Here is a 7678-nt window from a genome sequence, read left to right on the forward strand (position 1 = left end):
TACTGAATTTGGCTGGAGGAAAATGGTTATGGCTGAATTGCCACTAGAAGGCAACTCAGAAGGACAATGGCAAATTCAAACAATGAGGATTTTCCCTTTGCTTGTTGTGGCACTGCTGGCAGTAATCAAATAGCCAGGAAAGGAGCATGATTCTGTGCTGGTCTGTTCAGAGGTGGGTCATCCCAGGCATTTTCTGAGTGGCAGAACTGAGCTGACACTCCACAAAGAATTTATAAGCATTGCCAAACAGGTTTTGAAATCTACATATTTGCTGTGAAATTAGTAAGAGCTGTTTTATTATTTGTTTTATACTTCAGTAAAGATACTTTTATTGCATTCAACAGAAAACAATAATCTTGTGAAAGTCCTTGGAAACTTTTTCAGTTTTCCTCTTCTCATCTGTAAAACTTTCAGTTATCCAACTTGGAAACAGAAGGAGTATTTTACTATGCAGGGTGATCAATTACAAATTATAAACAGCAAGTAGCAAAGTGCTGAAAATCCAGGCATATGATCAGCTTGCAAACATCCTTTGTGCTCAGCATTTCACTAAAGTGCTCATTGAGCAATCATGAATAATGAACACAATAGAGGAAAAAAAAATTTTAAAAAAAAGCAAACAACCAACAAAAACTTAGTTCGGTTAAAAATTGGCAAGGAAAAAAGTCAAATAAATTATTCCATATGATCAGCTTTCCCCTTTAGTTCCTTCTTTATCCTCTTCTTGACAGCAACAAGCACCAGGACCTGCCTGCTTTTTTCCTGAAGTTTTTTTGACAATTTACTGCTGGAACCTTTCCCACTCTGTCTCACGTGAGTGCTCTAATCCCACCAAACAAGACTGCCTGTTTTTCAAAATAGAGAATAAACTCCCCTATTTCATCCAAACTAGATTTATATCAATGCCCAGATTTAAGGCAGAGATTCTTAGCTGTTCCCTCATGGGGAATGAAATGAAAAGAAAGAGTTAAAATTTCAATGCTTTGGACAAAACACATGTATTTGTTCAAGGAAAAAGTTATAACAAGAAGATATGCACGCCTGATGATGAATGAAAGCCTGTTTGTACCTAATGTATCGAAAAAATTGTTCAAGAGCAGTTAATTTTGCCATTTCAATGTCTTTATGAGTTATCTGCCACAGAAGTACTTGTTTTAAAAAGATGAGTTGCCTGGCAACCACTTTACCATAGAGCGGCTGACTTTTCTGAACTTTGAGAAATGTTTTATTCATCAGCTGGTATTCTTTGCTCACTTCCCTTCATTTCCAAATTCCCTTTTCTGATTGTTTACATGCTTTTTACATTCTGCAGAGCAGCTTCATGGTCTATCCAGTATCATGCGATAATGGACACCAGCTTTTGCATAATGGACACCAGTTTTTGCATAAGTCACTTTAAAAAAAGCAACAGGCATTCATGTTATAATTTTTATTGCAGACAAATCATCATATGACTTGACCTAAGGTAGCCTTATGGTGACAGAATGTTTGGCAGAGTTGTACTTTTTTTATTAATTAATAAAAAAAAATCAATACCAGAGACATTGCTTTCCTTCAGGAATTGCCCACAGATCTGTCGATATCAGTTTATGGGTAGAGAATTAAGACACTGGTAGATAAAGAGATAGAAAGACAAGAACTGTTTTGGATTACAACACTTGGAAAAATTACAAGAAATCCGGAGGGGGTGGGGTGGGGGGAAGGAAATATACAGAAGAGAAGTTCTTGCCAATAATGAAATAGTTCCCAAGGGAAATAACAGACATCTCTTATTCTGAGCCTTTTCCTCTGTAATTTGTATGGCAACAGAAAACCTGAACAGACCAAAAGACAGACACTGACATTTTGACCCACCTAGCTTTTTGAAACCTTCATTATCAAACACAGTTTGATAAAGGCACCCTCATGTGTTGGTTTAATTCTCCATGTGGGGAAAACATTGTTTGATCTGCAGCTAGGGGACCACATCTCTTGAAGCGCTCTCATGGAGTGGCATACCTTGAGGCCCTGACCCAAGGAGCCACTGTAGGCCACGTTGTTTTGGATAACAGTTTAGAGTATGTTAATGATGCCCTGAAAGGAGTTTGTGATACTCACACCCTCAAAACCTGAGGTAAGATAGTTTTCCTGTTTTGAAGCAGCACCAGATACACACACTGTTCACTTCTAATGAGCTCTTTTGTTTAGGAGGATGTTCTTGTTTACACATCCATGTAAACATGTGTTCAAGGTGCCACAAAAGAGCATTTCCAAAAGGTTAAGTAAATGAAAAAGAGGCAAATAAAAGCAGTATGCCTGACCTTTGGCATTGCACGTGTGTTCTGGTGGTTTAACTTTATGTTTTTCCTATGGTTCTGAATTATTGCTTTCAAAGTAAGTTGAGAGGAGTTGTTTACTGTTTAAGAAGAAACAATTAGCAGCCAGTGTATATCATTAAAACTGCTCAACAATTCTCCTTATAAGGCCATTAAGCAATGAACTGTGTCCTCTGAGGCAGATTTGAATGGGGTGCAGCATGCACATGCCCTGAGCAGCACAGGGAGAACCTCCCCAGCAGCGCTCCTCCGAGTGCCCCGCATCCCGGGGACCGGGTGAACAGCGGTCCTGCTGCATGCAAAATTATGCAGGAGCAGATCACGTGTCATCACTCACCAAATTAAAATGTCCAGACAAACATAATACCATTATCTCCTAAACTTCAGATGTTTGCCAGTGCTGGCCTAGTGCTTTTTTTTTTCTCTCACAGTCCTGTCATGCTAGGTGGCTACAAGAACCTGCTGTATGGAGAGATCTTTAAAACTAGTCCTTTAAACACAGAATGTTTGATGGAACTTTTCTTCTATTGTACCTTGCTAAGGGTGACTGCACTGAATGAGAATTTGGCCTTGCTTATTCTCTCTTTTGGGAGACCTTTAAAATATTCACTATCTTTCTGCAGAGATTATTCATGATAAAATATTTTCCAAAAATGTGAGTTAAATCTTTATCCTAAAGAAGTATGCCTGATTTATTTAAGCTATATCAAAATTCCCATTGCGTTTAGTAGAATCTGCACTTCACTCTAGGACTTCACCAGAAAGATTTCACTTGGCTCAGCTGAAAGCCTGAAGTTGTCTTGTTGTACAGCTACACACTTCAAAGAATCATCTCAGATTTAGATCTGCTAAGTCCTGAAGATTTTTACAAGTACACTAGCACATGTAATTTGTGTTAAGACTGAACTACAGGCACAGACTGGGGGATTGTCCAAACACCAGAGAGATTCGTGTTCATACATTTCATAAATGCAAAGTGGTACACCCATATCACAGTCCCGCAAAAGGAGTCTGGGCTTGAGTCCTCCAGTGCAGGCTCAGGGAAATCCTTTGTATAAATCTGATTCACATCATGTGTTTTCCTGAATAAGAAGCCGTACACAGGCAAGGGCACAATTACCATCTCATGTAACTTTGATTGGACTCAGGGGACCCTCTGTCAGTGTTGGTCAAAGCAAGCCCAAACGCAACCATGGAAGTGTTATTACTGGAAGAGACCACAAACCAGGAAAATTGAGCAGGTACATAGAAATTAAATCCTTCCTTCAGCTATCATTTACACTTAATGCACCCATGTAGTCACAAAAATATCCATAATGATTTGTAGTAACTTTAAATTAAAAGTTCTTACTAACTAGTAGATCACTTTTTATCATTCCTGTCTTCTTGAATGCTACTCCCCTCCCAGTGAAAGTCTCAGTTTCTCTGTCTGTGTCTTCCTTAAACATATTAGGAAATATTTGTATTTTGGTGAATATATTTATCCTATTCATGCCCACACAATGGCACACATATACACCACTGCATTTGTACTAAATTACCTTCAATCTCTCTGCCTTTATCTAGGATGGTTGGAAATCACCTTCCACTGCCTATGAAGTGGTAACAGAAGCTGTTAGCATCCCACCTTTCCTTCAAGGGGGAGAAATGATTCCCTAAAGGAAATTCGTGTGGTTTAATGGCCTTCCTATGGCCATGCATGGCCTGCTACACAGTTTGGTCTTTACCTCTCTCGCACATAAAAGACTCCCTGTAGCGAATCACAGAAGTTTGAAGCGCAGGTGAAGCAGGCATGTTTTGAGCAAGCCTAAGTATTGCATCCCTCCACAGCTTACTATTATCAACCAGTCAGCATAATTGGTGACACAGGTCTCCAGAAAGCAAAAATATTCCTATTTCTATCTCAGTCCTCTGGTTATCTATTAAGTAACACATGAGGTCTGCTTTCTTGTTCACTAGAGAAAGAGTCAAATTTGCCATACAGATTATTTATGTAAATCTGCTCAATAATTTAATGTGCTCAATGATCAAAAATTCAAGGGGAGTTTTTTGTTTCCTTTCCAATCTTTCCAGTTTTCTGAAGAAAAACACAAGAATTAAAATTAAGCAGGTTTTGTTTCAGAATCAAAAAATATATCAGGAAAAAGTCAAACTCCTTCCCAAACTTTCAGTAATTTTTGAAGTTTCCGTCAGCATTCCTGGAGAAAATGTGCTTTTTGTTTTTCCCTGAACAGAGGCATTGTAGCAGGGAAAACAGACTTCTGTTTGGCCCCAAGCGTGCCCAAGGTGCAGCTAAGATCCCACATGTTTCAGGAAATCTCAAAACCTGAGCGTGGAAGTAGAAAGAGTGATGTTTACAAGAAAATAAAGCTAGAACCAAGGTATGAAAACATCCTTTCCTCTAGCACTGTCATTTTTTGTGGGGAAATACAGCATGGCAGCTAAGCAGAGGATTTCAAGGTCCTCACCTATAGGTTTTACACGAGGGGATCTACTGCTGTCACGTTTAGGCAGACACAGAAATTCCTCTCTCACTACTCACCAAATGCCCATCACTTTCCAGCTCCTCCCTCTCGTGCGCCCCATACCACCCCGATCCCCTTCCATTTCCCAAAGAGCTGCCCCCCACCTGCCCCCCCTCTGACCTGGACTGCAAACTGCCCAAGCCCCCAGCGCTCAGCTTAGCGCATCCAGGCAGGCTGCAGGGCCAGGCTGGAAATGTCGGGCAAGCAGTGACAGATACTGCTCAAAAGAAACGGTACTCAATGAGGAAAAAAACTGTCTTGCTTGGATAAGGTGAAAATGCACACTTTTTTAAAAAGTTTACATGTTTGTCTGTTCGCTGTCACACAACGGTTTCCTGGCATGGTTTATTTATGTAGCTAGTATATTATTATTATTATTATTACTATTATTATTATTAATCATAATAATAATAATAATAATAATCATAATCATCTGTTATTAATATAGCTATTATATATCTACTAAATGTCTACCACACACCCATATATCTATTATTCTAAGACTATCTCTTTATCTACAGGAGAAGAAGCTGTCTCAGGAGCATCTGATCCCAAGTGATTGGATTACTGGTAACTAACACAGACGGTACCAGTTGGTGGACTCCTTACACCGCCTGTGCTGCCTCCTCTCCAACCCCAAATACATTTTTAGAAGCCTTAAGGAGACAACAATTAGGTAAGGTAACGGTTATCCTTAGCCTATTATCTCTCACGCAAATACCATTTCCATAAATAAAACCTGAAGGATCTGTCAACGCATGCAACTTACTCTAACATATCCTGATGGCATGAAAATGAAAGGGAATCTTCAGATTTGTTTTCATCTGAGTAAACATGGTGATTTTTAGGGCAGGCCTTCTGAGATGTCCTGGTTAATAAATACATGCAGATGGTAAAACAAATTGACATAATATTAATTGAAACACTCGCTATCCCTTCAAGAGTTATTGTTTTAGTTCCATTTTCTAATGGAAAGGAATTTGTTGCGCTGTAACTTGATATTATTACTACAAACTCAATAAAAATATTTTTTTAATCGAAAAGGCTCCTGATTTTCTTGAATCTAATAGTAATTGAATCCACATTTTCCAAGCTATGTAACAAACATCTTTTTTTATGCATAACTTGTATTCATCTTGGAACAGGATATATTTTGAAAGGCATTATGGAACGAAGTGCATAAGCAGTCAGATTTGAATATAACATATTATACCATTCAATCAGCTTAATACAGGCCATAGCCTTAAAAATAAAATTATACCAGTAAAACTGGCATTTGTGGTCCAGAGGGAGATGGCTAATTCTTCAATAAAAAGTAGAAGGATTTGCATCTGCCCTGCTTGACAACATAAAAGATTGTCATTTTTCTTATACTTAGGGCAAAATGTTCTCTGTAAAAACCAAGCTAACACAATATTAAAGCTGCAGACTTAAGCATATAAAAACGAGGATAGGCACAGTTAACAATGAACATTTGACCTTAATTCTATCCTTTGGTGTGTTTGCATTAAAACGTGGTTTGCCGTTGTGTGATCCGTTCATTAGCAATAAAATTAAAAATATTAAGCAGTAGAAACTGCTGGGCAATCATACCAAATCTTGTCTTTTGAAAAGAAAATTCAAATAACTTTATAGCGTGCGCAGTATATTCCAAGTTTGTGCCTTATTATGACTTGGGCACAATTTTATTTATAATAAAAAATGCAATGTTTCTTATTCCTCACAGAGTTACTCTCAGACTCTTCTGATGTGATAAACTGAGTATAACTGGGGAACAGAAACATAAAAGGAGAAAGTTGCACTATATTCTATGTATATGACACAAGTTCTCAAACTTTAGCAAGCAAATGACTCAGTTCTAATATTAGCATATTGTATCAAACATTTTATTCTTAAAAGTCCTAGTTCCCAAAAGCTGGAAATATTTTTAACTTCCAACATAAGCTGTTGAATAAATAAAATAATATATTTCTTAATGAACTACTTGGAAAAAAAATCCTGCAACCTTTTCACAGTGAAGAAGGTGTATTTTCGTACCAGAAATTTGAAGTATGGAAATGCTACTAAACCCAAAACATTATTTCATGGTACATATTTTTACAACAACAAAAAAAATAAAAAGTAACAGTTATACTTGTCTCAGAAGGTATCTTCCTTGCTAAAATTTTTCCCAATTCTTTTGGAATCAATCTGGCAAATCAGTCAAGATACATTGTACTACACCTTTTTTGCTCACGTCAGATTGTCCCCCCCACCAGGCCTTGCCTCCATACAGATTCTGCACCAGAGTAATTAAGTCAATTGGAAAAATGGTTCCGTTAAAAATTGGTGCCACCTCATATCATGAACAGAATATTATTGGTACAGAGTTTATTTATACCACTGCTGCTTGTTTTCATTAAAGCTATACTGAAATAAATATCTTTATAGCTAACACACTTGTGTCCACACTAGACTGTTACATTAATTTAAACACTGTCTATTTTCCCATCAATTTAGCTAAAATATTACAACAATTACATAAAAGAAGGGCATAGAAAGCTAGATGATAGAAACCAAAAAAACATTTTCGCCGCTCATTTTCATCACCATTTGTTTGGATTAAAATCTTGCAGATCATGTCTAAGCCTATAGTAACAAAAAGCAACCACATTAAAAAAGAAGGAGATTTGGAGGGCTCTGCAGCATTCACCTCTTTTCAGCAAGAGCTGCAAACAGCAGAAACATAAAGTAAAATTATCATTAGTTCAGTAGTGTATGAGAGTGTCCTTTAACAAGAAAATGTTCCACTTTTAGTTTCTTCTCCATTTGTAAAAAACCTCTGTGAAACTTTTTCTC

This window comes from Caloenas nicobarica, chromosome 8 (genome assembly GCF_036013445.1).
Source record: "Caloenas nicobarica isolate bCalNic1 chromosome 8, bCalNic1.hap1, whole genome shotgun sequence".
NCBI lineage: Eukaryota > Metazoa > Chordata > Aves > Columbiformes > Columbidae > Caloenas > Caloenas nicobarica.